Genomic DNA, 23,393 nt, shown 5'->3' on the forward strand with positions numbered 1-23,393 from the left:
TAGGATTCCGGTACAAACACCTAATTGGGTTGTGTAGTTGGCTAGGGTCCAGATTTTTAGGTAGACTGGAATGACCAGGTTATGGTAGTTACAAATTCCCGTCCCATTTATAATCGAATTTGAATGCTCAGTGTTGTAATGAGTAGATTAAATAAACCAACTTGTGAGATGGCAGCAACAGAATTCAACATTTTTCTACTGAATTTCATTGTATTTGGTAGTGCTATTGACTGCATTTTGCTTCTAAATACCCAAATCAGTTGAACTATTGTATGCTACATTGGAGGGGGGTAGTGTGTGTATATGTGTGTGTGTGTGTGTGTGTGTGTGTGTGTGTCTGTGTCTGTCTTGGGTTACTGCAGCCTTAATAGTCCACAGTACCAAAATAAGATTACTTGACTGCGAATATCTACTGTTTGTAGGATAATACTCCTAGTGTTGGAGGTATTGAGAAACACACAGTTACAGGTGAATTCAAGTATGTCTAAAATGTGATAAATAATCATTCCACAGTATTATCAAGAAATTATTTTTGTGACCCTTCATTACGGTTCTTTATTATCAGCTGAACACAAGTGGTCGAGGAAAAAAAGGCTAAATAAAACATTCACAGATAAGGCTGGAAGTATTACTGTTTAGTGACAGTACAGGAACTGTCACTAAATAAAAACAGAATACTGATGGTTTCAAACAGGGCCGTGTGCTGGTGGTTCCGTGTGTGACAGTCGTTTTTGGCACCCTGCCACCCCATGACCACCTCCTAGGATTCCCTCACCACCACCCAGCAAATACGCCCCTCATCTTTCTATAGCCTCACTTTCCCATATATTTATTTGTTTTACATCGCTTGTAAAGGCTGGCTTTACTAATCCACTCAGCTATCCAAATAAAATATAGTTATGTTCTTTGCACAGGCATATTAACCCTATATGCTAGTTTATGGCGAATCAAAGCTGCCACTGAACAAAACTCCCATCTCTCTCCCTAGCAGGAACATTTATCATAAGCAGGATTTTGACATTTTAATTGCTTCCTGAAGGCTGGACTCACAAGGAACTTTTCATTAGGTGCTTTTAAATCACTAGTTTCTAAGTTATTGCTAAACACAGCGCCTCCCAAGTCAGCACCCCAATCCAGGTCAGCATCTGGTGCTGCCGCACCACTCGCACCGCCCTAAAGCCGGTCCTGGTTTCAAATATGTACATGCCTAAGTTCAAAGTAATGCTGTACTATGGTGGAGCACAGTGGAAGGAAAGTACAGGCTTGGTGGCCCTGCTTGAGCGTTGGATGTCAATTGCCGCATTTAGCCATTCGGTTATGGTAAACTGTTCAGATGAAACCTTTCAAATGCAAATTATGCTTTTGCAATTGTAAATTGCTATCCATTGAATAGCCCCAAATACATATATATATGACTTGTGGTTAAACATTTAGTTCACGTAAACAGAGATGTAGATTTTTGCTTAACAGATCAATGTAACTGCAGTGCTATATTGGTGAATTTTTACATTGTGGCTGCATACAATAAACAATAAACCTCTAATAGAGAGTTCACTTCAGCTGTAAATCTTGGAGAAGCAGACTGAAAGAGAAATTGAATAATTTGTCTGAATATAATTTCACATTACTGTTTTCTAGGAGGAGCGTCCTATTTCCCTCCCACAGAGGCTAAATAAGCAAAGGCAGCATCTGCTGCGTCATATATCACCTGACATAGTGTCCGCAATACTTAACAAAGGATTACTGCAAACAAAGACACATTTTAACATTCAGAACTTGATAGCTGCTATTGCACTTTATTTACCGGACTGAGAAACAGCAGGAGTATGGTAGGAAGATCTAAATACAAGGCGAGTTATTACTGCGATCGATAAGTGCTGGAAAATCCATGTACTCGGCACTTCCCGCCATTTTAAAAATGTTGTCTACATTCCGACCCAATCAAGGATTTTCTAATTTTGGAAATACAGGACAGCTCTTCAGAATTTCAACTTCAAATGTTATTACTAGGCCAAATGTCAGAAGTGAGATTATTCATTTGGGAGGAGGTGTACCACAATTAACTTTCCAATTTAATAACCACACTTTGTTAGGTATCAACAAGGTAAGAATATCTCTTCTCAGCAGGCAAGCCCCAGAGAAATACATGTTAAGTTCAAGCAGTAGTAACAATTTTAATGTCTTGGAAAGAGCATAAAAAATGACCAGACCAATTTATATAAATAAGCGACAATGCAATAAGCAAAAGGCATCAAAGCAATCCAAATCCATAAGAACAACCAGGGATATGATTTCTGAAAGTTTCAAGGCAATAATGCCTAGAAAAAGAAAAGCAGCAATGTAAGTTTCTGTGACCAGGACCTAGGCATGAATGCTGACCACGATGGAATGGATGCACAGAGTGCATCATCCTAGTCAAAGTTTGTACCTTCTGACTTAGCCCATTTTGTAGGTCAAAGCCTGTCACTATAGAAAGGTCCATGACTGGAAATTTTGTGGGCCCTTCAAAGCCCGTACTTGTTTACCTCTTGCTGAAGCAATTTGTTTTTGTCCACAAATCTTTGAGCTGGGCATTGCTGGATTTTATAGCCACCAAAGTCATGCTGTAGCCAGGCAGGGCTCCACGAGGCTAGATACATTTATTGCAAGTTGCTGCTGAACCCACTTTAGTGCGGAAAAAAGCTGTGAAAGGGACAAGCCTGGTTTTCTTCCACACCAGAAAACCTGGGGAAACTTCAGCAATGTGTCTCCATATGCTGGAAAATTTCTTTCTGGTCACTCTTGTAGCCCCTGGTCTTCAGGGCAGACGTTTAGGCACTAGGTATTTCTCCAGCCAGGGCTCCTGCGTGTCTCCAATGCTTACACTATTTCCATGCTATCAACCCACATGTGTACACTCAGTAACTCTAAGCTGTATAGTACTACGGTGATATCACTGATGTCATCATTGATGTCTTGAATGATGTCATTTGAGATCTCATCAGTGATGTAATTATTGATATTGATTAAAATGTCATGAGTGATGTACTATGTGAGGCCATAAGCAGTGCATGGTAGGTAGCTAAGTGAAATATAACTGGGGAATGACAGTGATGTTTTGGCTTTAAAATGTTAGTTGTGTTATTTCACCACCATACATATATATATGTGTGTGTTTATATATATATATATATATATATATATATATATATATTTTTTTTTTTTTTTTCAACAAAGGTTACCGGTCCATTGCAGTTAGGAAACAAAATTAAAAAAAACTTAGAAATTCACTGAAAAACCAAAGGTTTCAGGGACGTTATAGCTAGGCTCCCCTTTCACTTGTACAAAACCAGGGAAATTCATCAGTTACCTGAGCTACCTATAACTTACTCCCCTGCAATACACTGCTTATGACCTCACATATTACATCACTCATGACATGGTCACTGACATCACTGATGACATCTCAAATGACACCACTGATGGCATCATCCACAGAAGCACTCACACACCCACTCAACCCTATACAACTTCTCATACACCCACTCACGCACCCATTCACAGACCCACACGTACTCACACAACCATTCACCCATTCACAGAGCCCCTTACACACCCATTCACTTATACAGCCACTCACAGAACCTCACACTGACCCATACAGCTGCTTACTCAACCACTTATTTGCCTATACAGCCATACAAATACCCACTCAATCACCCATACAGCCACTAAACACAGCCACTCACTCGTCCATATAAGGTCTAACACATTCACTCACACACCCAGCCAACCACTAACATACTCATTCACACATCCTTGCAAGCACTCGCACATCTGCTCACTCACCAATGCTCCCATTCACACAGACACTTACTCTACAATACAGCCACCCACAGACCAAATCACTTAACCAAACAGCCACTCAAATAGCCACTCACGTATAGAGCCAATTACACAGCCAATCACTCTTACAGCTATTCAGAGACCCACTCACTCACCCACAGTCACTTACACACCCACTCACCCACCCATACAGCCACTCACACAGCCACTCACTCTACCATACAGCCAGTGATACACACACTCGCTCACCAATATGGTCACTCACATATCTGCTCACTCACCCATACATCCATTCACACAGACACTCTAGAATACAGCCACTCACACAGCAACTCACTTAACCAAACAACCACTTACCCATACAGCTACTTATTCAGCCAGTCTGTCACTCATACAGCTATTCACTCACCCACTCACACACCCATACAGGCACTCAGACACGGATACACACAGTCACACAGCCACTCACATAATATATATGTTAGAAATAGTATTATTCATCAGCAGTACAGAAAGCATACTATTTTAACTTTTCTACTACCTTGGTATATATGCTCAACAAGCATAAACCTTTTGAAAACATTCACACTCACTGGATAATGTCATCAGTGATGCCATCAGTGATGTAATATGTGAAGTCATAAGCAGTGCATTGCGGGGTTGTAAGTTATAGTTAGCCCAGGTAAGTATAACTGCTGAATTTCACTAGTTTTGTACAAGTGAAATGTGAGCCTAACTGTAACGTCAATGTATCCTTTGATTTTTTTTCATTGAGTTTCTAAGGTTTTTAAATTCTGTTTCCTAACTATAACTTCTTTGTAACGTTTGTAGTGAATTTCTAAGGTTTTTCTTAATGTTGTTTCCTAATTATAACATCACTGTAACCTTGGGTTTTTAAAGTGAATTTTAAGGTTTTTAAAAATATATATATTTCCTAACTGTAGCCACTAACCCTTAATAGTGAGTGTGTGAGTGAGTGCATAGGTGTCTCAGTAGGTCTGTGGGTGGGTGTGAGAGTGTCTGAGTGGATCTGTCAGTGGGTGTGTAAGTGTCTGAGTAGGTCTGTGAGTGGCTGCATCAGTGTCTGAGTGGGTCTGTGAGTGGGTGCATGAGTGTCTGAGCATGTCTTTGAGTGGGTGCGTCAGTGTCTGAGTTGGTCTGTGTGTGGGTGCATGAGTGGATGAGTGGGTCTGTGAGTGGATACATCAGTGTCTGAGTGGGTCTCTGAGTGGATGCACCAGTGTCTGAGTGGTCTGTGAGTGGGTGTATGATTGAGTGGATGCACATGTCTCTGAATTGGTCTGTGAGCGGGTGCATTTGTGTCTGAATGGGTCTGTTAGTGCATGATTGCCTGAGTGGGTCTGTGAGTGGGTGCATGAGTGTATTTGTGGGTCTGTGAGTGGGTGCATCAGTGTCTGACTGGGCCTTTGCATGGGTGCATGAGTGTGAGTGGGTGCATGAGTGAGTGGTTCCATGAGTGGCTGTGTGAGTGTCTGAGTGGGTCTGTGAGTGAGTGCATGAGTGTCTGAATGGGTCTGTTAGTGCATGATTGCCTGAGGGGGTCTGTGAGTGGGTGCATGAGTGTATTTGTGGGTCTGTGAGTGGGTGCATCAGTGTCTGAGTGGGCCTTTGCATGGGTGCATGAGTGTGAGTGGGTGCATGAGTGAGTGGTTCTAGGAGTGGCTGTGTGAGTGTCTGAGTGGGTCTGTGAGTGAGTGCATGACTGAGTGGGTCTGTGAGTGGGTGTGTGAGTGTGTCTATGCGTGGCTGCATGAGGGTCTGAGTGGGTGCATGAGGGCCCGAGTGGATCTGTGAGTGGGTACATGAGTCTCAGAGGGTCTCTGAGTGACTGTGTGAGTGACGCATGACTGTGAGTGGGTCTGTGAGTTTGTGCATGAGTCATTGAGTGGCTCAGCAAATGGGTGCTTCAGTGTCTGAGTGGTCTGTGATTGGGTGTATGATTGAGTGGGTCTGAGTGGGTGCATGAGTCTCTGAGTGTGTCTGTGAGTATGTGTGTCAGTGTCTGACTGGGTCTGTGAGATCATGAGTGCCTGAGTGGGTCTGTGAGTGGGTGCATGAGTGTCTCAGTGGGTCTGTGAGTGGTTGTGAAAGTGCCTGAGTGGGTCTGCCAGTGGATGTGTAAGTGTCTGAGTAGGTCTGTAAGTAATTTAGTCTCCGAGTGCATCTGTGAGTGTGTGCATGAGTGTCTGAGTGCATCTATGAGTGGGTGCATGAGTGTCTGAGTGGATCTGTAAGTGGGTGTGTGAAGGTCTGAGTGGGTGCATGAGGGTCTGAGTGGGTCTGTGAGTGGGTGTTTGTGTCTGAATGGATTTGTGAGTGGGTGCAAGAGTAAATGGATCTGTGAGTGGGTGCATGAGTTTCTGAGTGGTCTGTGAGTGGGTGTGTCAGTGTCGGAGTGGGTCTGTGAGTGAGTGCATCAGTGCATGACTGGGTCTGTAAGTGGGTGTGTGCGTGCCTGAGTGGGTGCTTGAGGGTCTGAGTGTGTCTGTGAGGGTGTGTGTATGAGTGTCTTGAGTGGGTCCATGTGTGGGTGCATGAGTGTCTGAATGGATCTGTGACTGGGTGCATGAGTCTCTGAGTGGTCTGTGAGTGTGTGTGTCAGTGTCTGAGTGGGTCTGTGAGTGGGTGCATCTGTATGAGTGGGTCTGTAAGTGGGTGTTTGAGTGCCTGAGTGGGTGCGTGAGGGTCTGACTGTGTCTGTGAGGGTGTGTGTATGAGTGTCTTGATAGGGTCCGTGTGTGGGTGCATGAGTGTTTGAGTGGGTCTATGAGTGGGTGTGTGAGGGTCTGAGTGGGTCTGTGAGTGGGTACATGAGTATCTCCGTGGGTCTGAGTGGCTGTGCATGTGTCTGAGCAGGTTTGTCAGTGGGTGCATGAGTGTCTGAGCATGTCTTTGAGTGGGTGCGTCAGTGTCTGAAGTGGTCTGTGTGTGGCTGTATGAGTGTTTGAGTGGGTCTGTGAGTGGGGGTGTCAGTGAATGGGTCTGTGAGTGGGTGTGTGAGTGCCTGAGTGAGTCTCTGAGTTGATGCATGAGTGTCTGTGTGTGTCTGAGTTGGTCGCTGAGTGGGTGAATGACTGAGTGGGTCTGTCAGTGGGTTTCAGTGTCTGAGTGTGTTTGAGAGTGGGTGCATGAGTGTTTGAGTGGGTGCATCATTGTCTGAGTGGGTCTGTGAGTGGGTGCAGAATTTCTGATTGGGTGCATGAGGTTCTGAGTGAGTCTGTGAGTGGGTTCATGAGTGTCTGACTGGGTCTTTGAGTGGGGCATCAGTGTCTGACTGGGTCTGTGAGTGGGTGCATGAGGGTCTGAGTGGGTCTGAAAGTGGGTGTGTAAGTCTGAGTGGGTCTGTGAGTGTGTGCATGAGTGTCTGAGCTGGTGTATGAGTGGGTGCATGAACCTATGAGTGAATGAATTTGAGTATAAATGAGTCTGATTTTTTGTTGTTTTTTGTCGATTTTTTTGGCGTTATTAATGAATTTGTTGTGACATTACACGGGGAGAGCTGAGTGTTGCGACACATTCACAAATATGGCATGTGGTGAAAAAATCATTTTAATCAAAAATGTTATCCTCAAACACCCCTATCCCACACCCCTGCGGTCAGGGTACTTCCACCCTGATCCCTTATACCACTTTTTATTTTATTTTATTTTTCAACCCCAGGGACAATATCCTGCCAGCCAATCACAGCTTTCTTAGTGGCGCTCACATTCGCAAATGCGCCACGATCGTGACGACAGACCCGCGGCCCTAGATATGCAAATTTATTTTCCCTTTGATATCTCAAAAACTACTGAACTTATTTACACCAAATAACAAAAAGCACAATCTGCAAAACAAAATCTAACTTTCTGCAAAATTTGGTGTCATACTGTCCAGCGATTCAGGGTATAGTCGTGTTCAAAACTCCTATGGGAATTAACATGGGAAATACACTTTTTTGACCCACCCCCTTTTTTCTCAGCCCCCGCTTGACAGATCACTCTGAAACTTTCCATGTGCCACAAGAATTAACGGCAAACTTTTTTTTGGGTAACATTTCGTGAAGATTCATCCAGCAGTGCCAAAGATGTAGGCAAGTCAAAAAATGCTTTTCATGTGGAAACATAGCCCTAACTGTAACTACCTACCTACTATTTCTATGTGTGTGTGTGTGCATATGTATGTATAATTACAAGCCCTTCAGTTCAAGCATTTGCATATGAAGGTTTGATCTGTATCTTCCTGCTTTCACTGTTGAACCAGCTATGCACATATATTTTCCTGTGTTGCTTAAGGGTAGGATATAACGGTTATTGGTATAAGTCTAAGTGGCTACCATACTTCAGAAAGTAATGCGTCAGCCTCTGTTGAATATTGTTAAAAGATAGAGTCAGATGTGAAGAATAATCAAGATACCACATATTTGAGAATATAATCATATGACTCTAGTTATACTTGTTGTTATTCCATTGACTAAGTACATCTCTATCTTAGACTGTGCAGTGCAGGGCACCAACGAAGCCTACAAAAGTGCTGCTAGGTGGTCAGTTCAGTGATTAAAGATTCGCAGATTGTCCCCAGCACCGGAAATAGTGTCAGTGGTTCAGGCTATGATCAAGCGTTGCCACACCCTCCCTGTGACGCCCTTTCACAGTTTCGAAGTTGCAGTGAAGATATATTATGACATATTTTTATCTACTACCTTTCTTTTGAGTGATGTGTACCTAAACTCATAACCCCATCCCTTCACTTTATAAGTTTATTAGTTTTGTTTGTTACTTATCTTTAATGCTTCTTCGTGCATGGAAATAATTTTTACAGTACTTCACTGGAAATGGGAAATATGAAGTGAAAACATGCTGCTATATGATATACTCTTATTTCATAATGTGCTTCAAGTATGTCTTTGAATGGAAATATCTCAAAAGCCACTTTGTTAAAAAATATCTTCCCTGTCATGGTGTATGTGATTTGGTAACACTTTTAGCACAGATTATAACTAAATTAAACCTGTGCCTATAATTAAACATATTTATCGTTAGAACTTCTTTAAATGGAATTTACAGAATCTCTCTCCTTGCCCTTTCCTTTTATATCTTACATATTCATCTGTCTTTTTAGCGACTTTGCATTGGAGAGAACAGCTGATGAATGTAAACATTTTTAAGGATAACCTTTATGTGTTTCCTGCAATATCAGTTTCCATATTAAAGTGTCTATTTCCTGCTACTGCAATGTTACACAATTCTCACTCAAATAGCCTGGGATGAAGGGTGCTGGTCCAGTCTACTTTCTCAGAGGGTAGGGCAAGCATCACGCAGCAAGGCATTCCTTCCTCTGTAGCATTCACAGGGCCAGGAGCATACTGAAGAGTTGTTATTAGGGCCCTTTTTAAAAAAAATCTGATACCCCTTTGAGGTGGGAGAAGCTTCTTGAGCCCCTTCCACAGACGTGCCTGGAATTTCTTGCCTCCCTACCATGGTCCCAGTCTGTCTGGGGGCACAATGGGCTAGTGCAAAGTCACTTGTGGTTGAGCTGGGCCAGTGACTTTGAAGTTCAAGTGTGGAAGGCCAACTGCCAACTAAACCTAAACATGTGACCCAGGAGAAACAGCCTACAGGCATCAAATGGTCAGGATAAGAAAATGCAAACTTTCCAAAATTTGGCAGTTTTGTATGTGGGGATGCTTGTACATGCATTCAGATTTATGTGAAGAGAAGAGTACAGAGAACAGTGAAGAGAACAGTAAATATTGACAATCAAAGAGGTTTCTTACTTATAAAATAATTTATGTTAAGAATGATTATCGGGAAAATAATATTTGTTTTGCAGGTTCAAACAAACACACAACACACACCACTAAATAACAGTCATTTGAGTTTGTGAATTTATCTTGTAATAGTGCTTCAAAATTGAAGTGAAACTCTTGACAAGATTAAATGCAAACAAAAAATGATGATCCCAACACTTTTCTAAATGTAATAAAATGATTACAAACATTCTTGGGAATTTAGGCCAAATAGATTAATTTAAATTAGAGGTACAATAAGTAGATATAACCAGAATATCTGACACTGTTAGAAATCACAAGAACAGAATAAAATGTTCTAAAGGATCCATTAAAAGTTAACCACAAACTAGCATAGCCAAAGACATAGAGAAGTGTTGAAAAACCAAGCTATATGGATATATGTGTTAGAGGGGAAAGCCGGAGAGCTAAACCAGCAGATGAAGAAATATTGTAAAGAACTAATACAATTCTAAAGAAGGCCACAATGGTTACATGTTTTATGTATGGGAGAAGTAAATATGGACTAATATTTATGCAAGTTGAGTAAATGCAAACCTAAGAGTCTAGTAGACCAGAGGAGTAGTATTAGAACTGTAAACATTAATATAGAATAAAACTGCTCACAGTACAGTTTGATTAGAAGTGTTTAAAATAATATTGTGATAGACAGTGCCCCACATCATGCTTCAGACTTAAGGTTGTGCCTTTTGTGTAGATAAAACATAGATTGACAATGGTGGTCCATGTTTTGTCAAATGTTTTGACTTGAAGCAGCAATTCTCAGAACTAAAGATAGCGTCTTAAACATATTTGGCCCTGTTTTCTGTCTTGCCGATGTATAATTCTTACTTTTTATTCCCTTCTTTTGAGTCAAATATTTTCTGCTAGGTTTTCTGCCATCTTGCTTTATATTTTGATCAGTATCAATGTGCAATTCTATGGTTTTCTTTTGTAAGCATCTACAACTCTATTAAAATAATAAAAAAAGACAGGAATGGTAATGTGTTTAAAGGAAAATTCCCTACAGGCAAAATGACTAATTCGCAAATAATGCATAGTTTCAAATACTTTAGAGAGACTAAGGCCCTCGTTACAACTTTGACCGACAAAGCTGAACCCACCATTCGACCGCCACCAGACCGCTATATTGCGAGTGCTGGTGGCTCACCGCCATTTTGAGGCGGAGAACAGACATCACTCGTTCTGGCGGTCGGCAGTGCAGAGGCTGTTCCCTCGCCGGCACCGCCACACCAGCATGACTCCACCCTCCATATTATGAGCCATAATACGGCTTGACGGTGCCCCCTTTGGGACGCCCGCTTACCTCTTCCATTGAGGAGGATGTCCTCGATGGAAGAGGTAAGTAGGCGTCCCAAAGGGGGGGAGGGAGGGAGTCTGTGGTGTGCTTGGGTGTGCGTGTTTGCGGAGGGGGTGCTGAATTCGTACATGTCTGAGAGTGTATGTGTGTGTGTGTGCGTGTACGTGCACGTGAATGGGTGTGTCTGTATGGATGAATGCGAGTGAGTGGGTGTGTCTGAGTTCACATTTGCATATGCTGAATGGGTGTGTATGTGAATGCATGCGTGCATGATGGGGTGGGGGTGCCTGTGAGTGTATGTACGGGTGAGGGGGATGTGTGCATGTGTGGTGATGTGTGTGTGTGTGCCGGCGACAGGAATGAAGATTCCTGTCGCCAGGTGCATAACCGCCAGGCTTTTCGTGGTGGGGTGACCACCATGGAAAGCCTGGAGGTGTACAACCTCGGATTGGAGGAGGTCACCGCTGGCTGCGGCTGTGCAACCACACCGGATGGCCAGGCGAAGTTGTGGAGGTTTGGCTCCAACCAAACCTCCACATCTCATAATACGGCAGTCTTCACTGCCAGCTCCACAGTGGTGAGACCGCCAAGGCGAGTCTGGTGGTATCAAGACCACCAGACTCACAATGAGAGTTTCACTTCATGAATCAAGTAAGGATTAGGAATACACTTTGAATAGTACATCCTTCCTTTATGGTGTCCAAAATAGAAAAAGAAAGAAAACAGTATACACTCTACTTAATGTCATTTTATTCAAGACAGTATTAAAGGATTTAACTTCATTGATGCTTTCAGAGAAAGCTACACCATACAAGACATCCAGTTACTATGAATCATTAGGGGATATTGAGGGTAGAGTGTGATTTAGTTATGACACTTTGTAACTACTTAAGACAGTGTACAGCATGTTTTCTATTGACAAAATACCGGCCATTATGCTTAGGTAAGTTATCTACTTCTTCATATGTTAGAAGATGTGCATGTTTTGGGTTCCCTGACCTCTTTATGGAGGGTAAACCCATTTTTATAAAGGGTAGCTTAATACATATATCAAAATCAAATGGTATTCCTTTAAGACTTAATATTATGGATAGATTGTGTATTTGCCTGCTTTAACAAATAGTAAAAACATATGATGTGTGACAATAATCAAATTATTACTAAAACAAAATTGGTTTGATTACATTTGACATGCAATAAAATTAATGGTAACCATATAGTGGTTGCACTAAATTTCAGACTATAGGAGAAACATTACCAAGATTCTGACTTTTCAACAGAAAAATATTATATATTGAAAAGGGAACAAATCCAAATAGGCATCCTGTTTTGTGATTGAAAACTAAAATAAAGGTACATTAACACATACAGTAACTACTCAGGTTATTAGTCTCACCATATATATTTGAGATAAGTTAATAACACATTTGGCAAGAACTTGTTATACCTGTAAAGAACTTTAACATTTAAGCAATTAGGAAAGATGTAGTAAACCCTATAATTATAATGCATTTGAACACACATAATGTAGCCTAAAGGCTGCCATCTCATTTAAAGATATTAATAATTCCTCTGGTGTATTAAATAGCTATAGCCATATTCCTAATGGGAAGCATATAAACTAAATGGAAATGGTTAGTAGAAACTTGTCAAAGACTTCTTCTTCTTGAGTATTTTGGGCAATATTGTACACTAATGATGCCAGATAATAATTCTATAAGAGGGGTTGTGCCAGTTCTCCCTGCTCTTTATCCCATTGTAAGGCTGAGAACTGAACCCTGGGATGTTTATTGTTCCATATAAACTTCCTTAATAGTAAATCTACTTCTTTGAAATATGAACTATTAATTTTTATAGGGACATTCAGAAAAAAAAAACACAGGACCAATCAGTGATAATTGAAGTAAAGTCCATCAATTCAATAATGACCTTTTAATTATAGCAGTATAATTACGCTGAAATAGCTCCCTAAAGATGTCCATTCCAAAAATTCCCAAGTATTGAATTGGATGCTGAGTAACAAACTGTTGTTGAAGATCTTGAGGGAGATTGTTGACTGTCTCATTAAACACTAAAAACACGATTTCTGATTGATTGATTTTATAGCCCCTAGCCTAGGTATATTATTGAATTTCATCCATAATTTCTTGAATAGTAGCCTTTTTGGCTTTTCAATAGAAAATGATGTTGTCGGCAAACAGCTTAATTTTTCCCATTCCTCTTTTGGTTCGGCAACTTAGTACTTACTATGGAGCATCACCGCCAAAGGCTTGATTACATTTTATTTTTTAAATTGAAAAGGATTGGGGACCTTGAGCAGCCCTGATTGGTGTCTCTTTTAATTGTCATGGAGCCTATCTCTTTTGAATTGATTATAATGATGACTTTGCCATTTTAATATATATTCTTGAGCATTTTTAAAAATTGACCAGGGAATCCAAATATTACCAATATAATAAAATAAGGCCTCTCAATTCACTAAATCAAAGGCCTTCTTGGCGTCAGTCATCAATATAACCACTTTCAGTTGATTGTTAGAAAAGAACCAATGGCTTGAATGAAAAACATTAGCAGCAATTGATCTATTTGGCAAAAAGCTAATTTGAACTTCATGGATAACTTTTTCTGCGATTGGAGTTATTTGTGCTGTCAATAGTTTAGTAAACAGTTAATAATCTGAGTTTATAACACAAATTGGTCTAGATGAAGTGACCTTCATACTCGATTTAGCCTTCTTAAGCATAGTAACAGCAATTGATTCTTTAAAAGAGGTTGGCATATCAGCTTCTTCTCTAATTTGATTAAATGTGTTAAAAAAGGGAGCCGCTCCATCACAAACTCCTTATATAGTTCAGTTGGAATACTATTGTTCTTACGGGCTTTTGTTTAGCCATTTGTTTTAGTGACATTTCTGCATCTGAAACAGCTTTTTTTTCCAAGAATGGTCCTTTTGCACCTCTGTCAAATTGTGCTGTTTAAGTGGACTAAAGTATCAGTCAACTCTTGAGGAGGAAACATAATCAGCACTCTCAGAGAGGTCCTTATTATGCTGCAGAAAAATCTTTGCGATCTCCCCACTCTTTTCTGTTTGAACATTAGTATCGGGATTCAAGATCTTGCTAATGATATCACTATTCTTCTTAATCTTAGTCGACCAGGCAACACATTTCTGCTGGCTTTCTTTTTCAGGTTTCTTTTGATATGTTCTATGATTGCAAAGCCCCTCAGCCAAAAAGTAGTCTCTAAGATTCTGCGTTGCTCTCACGAGCTGATCTATTTTTAGCTTTCCTATTCTGTCACCAGAACTGTGATCTAAAGTACTTACAGTGATTGTGATGACATCATTTGCGATTGCAGCTCAAGTATTAGCCAAGCTCATGATTGATTTAATTAGATGTGTATGCTATCACCCGACCCTAAAGGTAGCTTTACATGCCTCCCAAACAAGAAACTCTGGGGCAGGGTTTTGATTAATCTGAAATAATTCCTTAATAACGATTCTAGTTCCTCTAACCATGTCTGGTCCAATAGTAAAGATTTATCAAATTGCCATCTACGGCTCCTCATGAGCTGGATGTCTAATTTATTTCCACTGATACTATAGAGTGATCCCAAATAATAGCTTTCCTCTATCAACTGTTTGTGTTAGTAAATAAAGGCCTAACAGTGATGCAGTGTTAAATTGAAGTAAAAAACAGGTAAACTGCAAGTCATCTGGAGGATCTAGTTGCAAGAGGTAAATTAATGTAAAATCTTGCCTAAGGCTTGCAAGTGTTCCTCCCCATCTTAAGTATTCTCTCCTTCTGACATAGAAAACAATCTCATTGGCTCTCAACCTCCAAGCAAATTCAGTTCAAATCTGCAAGCATAATACCCAAAATATACTACTGTCACAATACACATTTACTCTAACAGAAATTAAACAAGCATTTGCAATGCAACGGGTCTCGAATTTGCTTGAGCTAGAGCTATTATTATTGGAAACTCCTAACCAGACTTTTCTTGCCACATAAATTGAAAATGAAAATAAAAAGGTTTCACATAACTAACTGGACTTTTCTTGCTGTATAAACTGAAGAGTAAAAGTTTCACATAAGCGAGCTGACGGCTGCCATCAGGGCAAAGTAGACACACAAAGGGAAATAGAAGTTCACTCGTAGTGAAACCTATGGGTGAAAAGTGCAATTATCTAGGTAACGGGCAAAGTGCAATTATCTACGTAACCGGCAAAAGTGCAATTAACTATGCAAAAGGGTCGATGTAGTGCAAAGTGCTCGACTTCTGCCCAGCGAGATCACACGGTGAAAAAAGATCAAAAGTAGTCCAGAAACCGGACAGAAAACATGGAGCCTCTTATGTTTTCAGTACTTGGTCGCTGCCCTCGAGGAGGGCTAAACACTGGAAAAGGCATGATTTATGTATGCCTTATACTAATGAAAACAAGCAGATTTTAAAAGGAAAGCTCATGAACCAATGAAAGAAACTGATGTGACATGGGTGTGGTTTGAAGCCCAAAGAGAGATTACAACATTTGAATTTGCCATGCAGAAATACAAGTTGAGGAAATGAGCTGGAAACACCGTTTCCATTCTTGGTCCTACACTGTGGATGAAATTCCTTCCCAAACACCTTAAGAGCTGAAGCCAATCTTCTGAAATTCAGGAAGGAAGTAATGATCTGGTTATTTTACCAGTCATTACTCATGAGGACTTGCTGATGGAATCTATTTTTCCTGCACCTTGAGACTCTAGCTAGTGAGTGATGCTTTGCATTGCAGGTATATGTAAATACAAATCATTATGTAAATAAATAAGCTAAGACTCCTCGAAAGCTTGTAGCTCAATACAAAACAATCTGGTCCAATCGCTCTAAAACTTCAAAGGAGAGGCTTTCCAGTGAGTGATCCTAGAGGCCTGGCTGCATCCTTTTGTTTCTCTGTGGAAGAGCATGCCAAAGCTTGTCATTAGTGTGAGTTAATAAGCCCATGCATATTTCTACCACATATACTTTCCCAGGATACTGGTTAATCCCCCCACAGTTGGGTCTATTTTGAGGGTGGAGCTTTCACCCACCTGTTGGCCAACAGAGTAACTAACTTGGACCAGCAGGGTATTTCAAATCCAGAATCTTATTAGGAGCTAGCTCTGGAATATACTGCAACACCCAAAGTAATAAAGGAGAGCAAATGTGGCCAAATTAGTATAATATTTGCACTGGGGACCTTTTCTGTTACCATTGATAGAGTTGGTAATCTTTACTGTTTTTGAGCCAATTCAAAGTTGATATTTTGGTGGAGCTTTCTGAAATGTGACTACCGCAAAGAAACCCATGCTGACAGTGCATCACTACAGACTCACACCATAGTCAAAAAGAAGTTGGGATATTTCTTTTATAATAGCCAATTAAATTTAAAGTCTTGTAAGGCCTTAACCAATTTATTAAAGCTCCCATAGACAGTTGCTCTACACATGGGTACACAAAAGCGGACATATATAATCAAGAGTAATTAGTGCTGTGCAGCAGCACACCTTACTTTAAACTGTGACCACTGGTAGTTCGCACTGGAAAACATTATAACTGAGCATTAATTAGTGAGACTCGCTCTCAGCAGAGATCCAAAACCTGTATGATCCAAAATGAAAAACACAAGAGGTGGTCAAAGGGGCTCTGAACCCACTTCCTCACAGGTTGAATTCCTATTTGTTCAGTAGAGACTCACTGAAAAACTCCATGAGTACAGTTAATGTCTTTTGTTATCAGACAGTGGCTATGCTAACTAGTACATACCTTTGCTATTTCACCTCTGACGATATAGTTTTTACATTGAAACTTTACGCCTACCTTTGCAGTACATCTTTTTTGGGTTAGAGATAGACGTTAGCATTCCATCATGACTGCCACCATTGTTTATTTCCAGTACTACCGGCACCAAAGTCTAATAAGTTGGTTTTGCTTCTAATAAATATCATTCATTTGCTTCGTTCCCATAAAGGGCATGTGGGGCAGAAAGAAAGTGTGATGGGTCCAGAGCAAGAGGAGAGAGTAAGCTTGTGGGCAATTCTGAGTGAGTCCGTCTGTGCATTTGCGAATACCCCCAGTTCCAAATAGTTTCCCACACTAGGACCAAATACAAATGTACTCCTGTCAGGTGTAGGTCTTCTTTTACTTCTATTTTGGAAAACGGAAGATTGAGCGCTATTTAATGGTGTCTTTAGGGCAGTAATCTCTCTGTGGGAGAACTATGCACTTTTGCGTTACATTTCCATATGCAGAAATCTCCATCAGGTGTCCCTGCTTGCATGAATGTTAGATATGTGAATACTTGTGGAAAATTATGACTCACAAATTTCTAAGGATTACAATCGCAAATACTAAAGGAAAATCTGTACTTTGCTTCAACCATATAAGTACTCCAAATGAAGCACATCGCTTTCTGTTAATGTGGTTGTCTGTTTTTATTGCTCAAGGTTCTGTATGGCTTTTTCTGAGGCTACCACACCAAGGATGTTCCCCTTTACATCCTTCCAACTGCCTGAGATCCGCCATCCACAATAGACCTACTGATTATGCTGTGAAAAGCCAAATAGTTGGCATACGATTCCTGCATGCATACAAAATCTAAACAGTAGAATGCCCTAACAGCACAACTCATGATGGAAAAAAAACTTACATTTAAACGTATACAGAACACCCAACTTCTACTCTATTTGGAAACAGTGCACTTGTCTGACTAATTGTAAGTGCCCTTCTAGCCAGTACACACTTCTCTTTCCCATTTGCAGAGCAGATACCTAAGGGAAACTTTACCTTTCAGTGCCCAGTTGACACCACAGTAATACTAGGATGTCCTAATTCCAAGCTATTCCATCTTCTTAGCTCACACTTGATGTTCATACTGTAGCTTGTGTCAAACCATACAATCCACACTGCACTGTTTTGTGAGCTTGTACTCATCAGGCAAAGTGTTCAGAGTTTGCCTAATATAGTGTGCAGCAAGCATAAGAATAACGAAACAACAAAATACCTACACAAAAAAACATATTAAGGATTGTTGAAGAAATATAGGTTCAATTCACAAAAGTGTATGAGTGCAGGTAATAATCCCGTAGGAGTACCGTACTCTTACATGCATTTGATAATCAGTCCTGAAACATCCAAATCCCTCTTAGTTCAAGTGCAGAGACGGCACAGTCCTTTCCATTTGTACTAATTGTGTAAGAATATTCCCTGAATATTTATATTTTATTTTCATGTTAGATGTTTTAGGAACAATTCATGAAAGTACGTAAAACCCTTTGTGAATCAAAGCCTATGTCTTTATACATTTGGATAAAATACAGTTTCCATGGAATTAGACATTCGGCCACCATAGAAATAATTACTGTTTTCTGCCCCTCTGGTAACAGGAAAATTAGACCCTGGAATTTTTACATAACTCTTCGTGCCACAGTGTTTGCAATGTCTAAGTAATGTAAATAACAGTGACTGTCACCCAGTAAGGCATCGACCTCAGAGGGATAAATGACAGACCTGGTCACACAGGAATTTGAGCACATTACCTGCAGGTCTAAGCAGATGTCAGTACCTATGACAGAAGTGCAGATTACCTTGCACCCATGGGCTGCCAAACTTATTTTTCAAAGTCCATTTGAGTTCTGTGGTCCATTGAAGGACATTTTTCAGGACTAGGAGTCGTCTATGTTATACTACAATGTTTCCTCACAGAGTTCATGGTTGCCCTTTGATTCTGAGGATTTATACCTTGCTACTGAATTCCTAGGGTCAGTTAAGTAATGTGTTATGTACGTTATTTACTTGAAAATGTAGCCCCCTCACGAATTACAAAGCTCAGATCTTACTCTTTTCTCCCTTTGTTTACGTTTAGTAACTAAGACTAGATGTGTCATTCGTTGATGGCATTTACTTGCCAGCTGTCTCTTTAATGATCTAAGTACTGCATTGTTTAATTAGTACAAAGATCTGTTTCAGATAAAACAACTACTAACACTTGTTTTGCACAGAATCCATCCTACTATGACAGTCTAATTTCATACATTGTTTTCATATTTTGTACTTTATAAAAGTTGTGTACCAAAGGCATGAAGGTCATACCCTTATTTGGTGCCAGTGAGGGAAACTGTCTAATTATCATCCATCTAATCGTGAACTTCACCACTAAAACTATTAAAAAGTCAGCAGTTGTTTTTACCTCCCGACAACTTCAGCATGACATCACAGTCATTAAACAGTACTACAGAATCACTCATATAACAAAAGACAATTGTCATTTTTCCAGATGAAATCATGAAAACACTTTCTGCTCCGTAGTCTCATGCCTTTAAAATGTCCAAGTCTGATATGAAACATTCTCAGATGGAGCTTAATTCTCGGTATTATCAAACTTATTGCGAGAAAATAGTTTTGGCAGTAAGTTAGCTTCTGGCTGTTAATAGTATTGCTGTGCTTGATTTCCTCCTGTGCTTCAGGCCACGATTTTTCTGTGAGTAGGTGCGACTTACTAGTAGGACACATTTCCTCATGAAAGATGTTTTTATGACTCAGCTGTTTCTTCAGTTAAATTATCTTTCTGAATTTTTGGACAAATATACACTTTGAGTATATAACAGAGGCCAGATCTCTTGTATTTTCCGTGGATACTTCTGCATATGCAATCAGCACTTAAACCTGTATGTGGCATACATGTGTTTGCACTGTTTTATTTTTGTAGGTTTCTTCCTAGGGCGAATATTTTTGTCCACAGTACTTTCTTCCCCCTGCACCAGTTTAGGCGATGTTGCTCCAGTATACCATTTTAGGAGGCCTTTCCTCCTTCAGGGCAGGCAGAGGATTTCCTTCCATCTTGAAAGAAGTCCCCATCTTGTTCCATTTTAAGGGTGGGGTAAAACCTGCATAAGGTTAATTAACAGGCAAAATGTGCATTTTTGTGGTTTCCAGGTTGACCTTTGGAAAATTAGACACAGACTCAACGGAAATATATCCTTACATGTTGAGGGGGACATTTATATGTAGTAAATCTGTTTATGTAAGAAATTCACACCATTCCTAATTCTGAAAATAAATAAGAGTTGGAACTTTCATAAATGAAAGACGCTGTTCATCTCTGTTCGTGACAATTAAAAAGACAAGGTGTGATGAGGTCTCCTTAGCTTGACTGCCATGTCACTGAATATTTTGAAAAGAAAAGGTCAAGCATCCAGGCTCATAAGAATTATCCCCATCACAAACCAAAAGACCGCCACTCTAAGCATCTTCATTGCTCACATAAAGAGGGAAGCTGAGCTTAGCTATTTCCAGAAGCATTATAAGACAAGCTGTAACGATCAGCAGAGTGCTGAGAAATGCACAAAGAGGTTCACTTATGTTATTAGTCTTCCAAAAGTAAACATGTGCAGGGTTACAGAACTCATTCAATTAGTCTTCGCATGAACCTATTTTCTGTTGGCTCTTTTCTATTTTCAGGATTAATATAAGCAAGATAATTTAGATTCCTTTGCAATTATGAACCACATGTTGTTAATAGCAGAAAGATGTGGGCCATTACGTTTTAATTAATAGTGCAGACTGATTAGAAATGGTTGAAGAACAGTAAAATGATTTCTGCAGCATGACTGTGATGAACCATATTTTCTATTTTTTAAAAGCCAGTCAGTGTGCATCACTCACAGCACCTCCATTTGTTAAATGCTCATTTAATATGGATCATCACCTTTATTTAACCAGCATTCGTAAGGTACACTGCACCCTGATCGTTAATAGTTTTATATCACATGGGACTATGCAATACATACTGTTTGTGGTTCAATCAAAGGGATTTCCTATTTCTGCAAGATCTTAAAAGTTCTGAAATCCGGTTCCGAATGGCCCTAGAACTGAAAGGCTGAGGGCGAGAAGAAAGAGGGAAAGCAATAAGGATGTGACGTATAGTGAGACATTTGGTACGTGTATGTGACAATGCCGTAAGAAATTTGGTTAAACGACTGAGTTAGGATACAGAGACAGAACGCATACACAGTGAAGTTTGTGTGTTTTTCTTACCAAATTAGCATGGCCTCTCTGTGGGTCTAAAAATCCTTAATGTTGCGTCTTTCACCCAACTATTGCAGACGTTTGCAGTCAGAAAATATTATTGAATTGTGACTGCACATTCTGTACACTTGAATGATACTTAAGTGTGCACAAACCTTTGAAATTTCCCTCTGCCATGGAATTTCATGATTTTTAGTGGGTCGGATTTTGCATACCCGATTGTACTGGGTTTGGGAGAACCATTTTCAGGTTTGCTGGCTGAAAAAAACACAATGGGCTTTGGCTACAGCAGCAGCTACACCTCATTTAGCAGGGTGTATACATACAATACCCCCACTAGAGCCTACTCCTCTACCCCTCGCCTTCTTCCCAAGCCCCCACCCCACCGTCAGGCCCAAGCCCCCACTAAGCACCTGCTCACAGCAGGTGGTAAATGTGGTAAAACTGCATAGAAAAGGAGATCCTGTGTGATTTTACAACTAGAGATAGCCACACCGTAATTGCTAATCCATAGGGTCTTACTCGTACTTGCACAGTTCTGTTATAAAATTACTGCATATGATTTTACTGTTTCAGAGTAGAACGCATCTTGAAATCAGGGCCTTAATTTAAAGGATAGATGGGATTTCTCTAGCAATATCATTTACTATGGGAGATATTTATTTTGAGCCATAGGGCCGTATTATGACATTGGAGGGCCGAGGACCACCAATGCCGCTGTGGCGGTCGGAGTGCTGCAGTCGCACCACATTAAGAGGCTGGCGGGCAGATCTGCCAACCTACTGCCGTTCCCGCCAGAATCTTCGATCCCGATGGGCTGACGATGGATGCAGGTTGTAATCAGCCAGGGTGGGGCTGAAGTCAGCACTGCCCTGAGGATTACAACCTTGTTCTCCACCTGTCTTTTCATGGTGGTACCACCGCAATGAAAAGACTGTCGGAGAACCGGTGCAGGGGGCCCATGCACTGCCCATGCCCAGCAACCTCGAAACACACACTGTCTGCTGTACCGAGGGTGCAGGAGCCCCCTGGGTGTGGCAGCATTGCCGCTGGCTCTATTATGAGCCAGCAAAAATGCTTCTACCACTTTCCCAATGGGCTGACTGGCAAATACCTTGGTTTTGGCGAATCAGCCCAGTGGAAAAGTCCTAATGCGGCCAGCAAGGAGGTCGCCAGAATGGCGGCGACCACCCTGTTGGGAGTTTGACAGATGGGTGTTCCCGTCTGCCAAACTCATAATATGGCTTATTGTCTTTTAGCATCCCAATGGTTTTTTTGTGATATAAAATGTATGTGCCAGTCTGGCATCAGGAACATTAACCAGGTAAGGTGATTTAATAAGATTTTAAAGCATAACTGGAGCACACTAACCCAATGAGGTATCTTACTTAGAGCATGTTCCTAAAAGTATACATAGTGACTTTCGCTGTATGTATGGTAATCCACTCTAAGCTGTGATTGTAAAACCACAACACTCAAAAACATATAAAACACTTACTTATTTTATTTGTGAAAGTTCTACAAAGTAATATGCACATATTCAAAACACAACAAGTTTTCGTTATAGAAAGTAAGACTGTTTATCTTTTTTCTAAGCTGATAGTTTCGCAGCAAGATAATGAATTTCATGTCCTTAACTTAGTACTCTTGACAATCAGTTGCCCTCTTACCCTTAGTTCGCCTTTAGTTTCCTGTCTAACCCTTATTTCTGATCCATTGTTCACTTGCATCATAAGGTTGTCTTCTTTCCTTTAAAAAACATCAGGTCCTTTTTAGCACTTTTGAATGTGTCTGTGATTGCCATTGCTGTGGAAAGTGTTCTGCACAAATCACAACCGTACACCACCGAAAGTGTCTGTTGTGAACAACGTTAGATTCGTTACTAATCATTTACATATTTGTTCTTCGTCATTGTCCTTTTTGTATATTTCATACGATGCACAGACTTTAATATTTCTTAATAATGCCTGGGCACAAAATATGACAGTTTGTAAATCAGTCTTCTCCAAATCCATACACATAATATTGATGCTTGTGTCACACTTTTTGGGTTGAATTTTGCTGCTGTTTCCGATCACCATTGATTTGTGTTCAACATTTGTCTTAGCAGACATCTTTTAAAGCGCAGCAGCATTCCTATTCCCTGCTGATTCAAGCTACTTCGAGGTGGTCAGCAAGTGATTTATAGTTGCTGTCTATCAGCAATACTGCTTAGCAAGAGGAGCTGGCCCAGAATAACAAGCATGCTACCTATGGCGATGGCTACAGTATGCTCAATCTCTGTGTAATCTAAACGGTTTTGCAGGATAATAGCCTTTCAAGAAACACTCGGGCTATAACGCACCTTGCACCGTTATCCAGGGAAGTGTTTGAAAGATCATTGAACATTTGCCGAATATATGTGCCTTTGTA

General features: G+C 40.5%; 1 protein-coding gene across 1 annotated transcript in view; it reads left to right on the top strand.

Annotated features, from left to right (window-relative positions):
- Positions 1-23,393, top strand: part of RALYL (RALY RNA binding protein like) — a 1,738,931-nt gene that overhangs the window by 201,395 nt on the left and 1,514,143 nt on the right. The window lies entirely within an intron of this gene.

This window comes from Pleurodeles waltl, chromosome 2_2 (genome assembly GCF_031143425.1).
Source record: "Pleurodeles waltl isolate 20211129_DDA chromosome 2_2, aPleWal1.hap1.20221129, whole genome shotgun sequence".
NCBI lineage: Eukaryota > Metazoa > Chordata > Amphibia > Caudata > Salamandridae > Pleurodeles > Pleurodeles waltl.